Raw genomic sequence first — 2174 nt, 5'->3', positions numbered from 1 at the left:
ATTTATTTCTAGTGACTGTGCAACAAACTAGAAATCCTATCTAGTTTTAGCTCCAAAAGTCAAATGCCTGGGAAGGTCCATTGCTAATGATTTCCTAAAGCAGAAGAAAGGGAATAGTAATATATATCTGAAAAAGGGCTAGTTACTGGCCGCAAAGCGAGTTTTTGTAATTTGTATTAATTGTACTTACCAATTTGCCTATGGCAGGTGTACACGCCAATGGGTCCCCTTCGTGGCGCATCTAACTTTTTAGGAGTTATATGTTCAACAAGATACCTTTTGATGCAGAAGTAGACGCACGCTTTTACATGATTCTCCAAAACTATCCCTTTGGAAACTGAAAATAATTTGCTTTTGGGTTCGCACAAGACATGTTTCTTTTCGCACGAACAAAGAGCACGTAAAACTGTTTTGAGAGTTGCCATCGAGAGAGATCTTTTCTTTAAGTTTAAAACTGATAATTACCGAACACAAATAGATCTGTGGCAAAATGTTTGTTTACCTCTACAAAAAAGATTCTAAATATAGAATTCTCACGGCGTTCGAGCTGTGATCTTAGATCGCTCGCCCGATAAGCGAAGCTAGCACGTGCGAGGCTCCCAACTTTTTTTAAATTCGGCAAACCTTACTAAGCGGACAAACTCCACTGGATTAAAATCTTTACAACTTTACAAAGATATGGACAGGAAAATGAGTTTAGGTCTTTTTAAGTGTATTGTATAACCTTGAGCGCTCACTTTGTCAAAAAAAAAAATTGAAATCAAACATTATTTACAATTCGGCATTCCGAGTAATTAGGACGCATGTGTTTACTTCTGCCGAAATTGAGTCATTTGCTCTGCGTCATCGGTTGAAAAATTGGAAGATGGAGAGAAATTGCTCGTTTCAGCGGCTAGTTGGTAGCCAAAGCGGTCAAAAGCAAATGACTCAATTTCGGCAGAAGTAAACACATGCGTCCTAATTACTGTTGCCGAATTGTAAATAATGTTTGATTTCAAAGGAATTTTTTTTTTTTTTTTTTGACAAAGTGAGCGCTCAAGGTTATACAATGCACTTTAAAAGACCTAAACTCATTTTCCTGCACATATCTTTGTAAGTTGAAAAGATTTTAATCTAGTGGAGTTTGTCCGCGTAATAAGGTTTGCCGAATTTAAGAAAAAGTTAGGAGCCTCGCACGTGCTACGTAGCTTCGCTTATCGGGCGAACGATCAATAAGTGAGAATTCTATATTTAGAACCTTTTTAATAGAGGTAAACAAACCGTTTGCCACAGATCTCTCTCGATGGCAACTCTCAAAACAGTTTTACGTGCTCTTTACTCGTGCAAAAAGAAACATGTCTGGTACTGTGCTAACCCAAAAGCAAATCGGTGAGGGTAAAAGGCGGAAAGAGTTTGCGGAATGGTATGTGGAATGGCATAATTATGCGAAATACGATTTACGCGGGAAACAAATTAACTGAAGAGCGCGTCATGTTTTCGCGCCAATTTTATAAGAGCAGCAGGTTTTTTGATGCTGCGGACTCTTGCTAAATATTATAAACAATTCGAGGATTTGATCGTCTGATTGTTAATTTGGAAGAAGTGAGGGTAAAGAAAGCGATGAAAACTGTTTATAGTTTTCGCATTCAAGGAACTATGAGTAAATCCGTAGTAAATTAAATTTCATGTTTACTTTACTCCATGCGACTTCGGTTGACAAAAATAACGTGGCAGCGTGAAGTCTTCTCAGGACAAAGATTGATCCTTTACCGAGGGCAAATAATAAACCTTTTTTTCTTTTTTTTTTAAACCCTCGGTAAAAGATCAATTCTCATACCCTGTATGCTCGATGATTCATTTATCGTGAGCGGGAAAATAAACAACAATTTGACCAAAATGCATTTGTGATAAGAATAGTTTCACAACCTTTCAAACAACCAGTGTTGATAATTAGACACCATACTTGTCATCTGCTTTTTTGCTCTAGGGCTTTTTCGCTTTTAAATCTCATTTTAGGTTGGGACGTCTGGCACTGAAAGACCTTAATTAAAGACGGATATGTTTAGTTCGATAACGCGTAACTGAACTATAGCTACCGTATTAAATAGCTAGGTAGCTAGCTCAGCAGCTCAACAGTGACTTGCGTACTCGTCGCTCGACGAAAATGTAAGGTGAAAAAAAGTAGAACATATTTT

The sequence above is a fragment of the Pavona decussata genome, unplaced genomic scaffold (assembly GCF_977016875.1).
Source record: "Pavona decussata unplaced genomic scaffold, jaPavDecu1.1 SCAFFOLD_92, whole genome shotgun sequence".
In the NCBI taxonomy this organism is placed as follows: domain Eukaryota; kingdom Metazoa; phylum Cnidaria; class Anthozoa; order Scleractinia; family Agariciidae; genus Pavona; species Pavona decussata.
The sequence above is the reverse complement of the archived record's forward strand: the minus strand, read 5'-3'. Positions refer to the sequence as shown.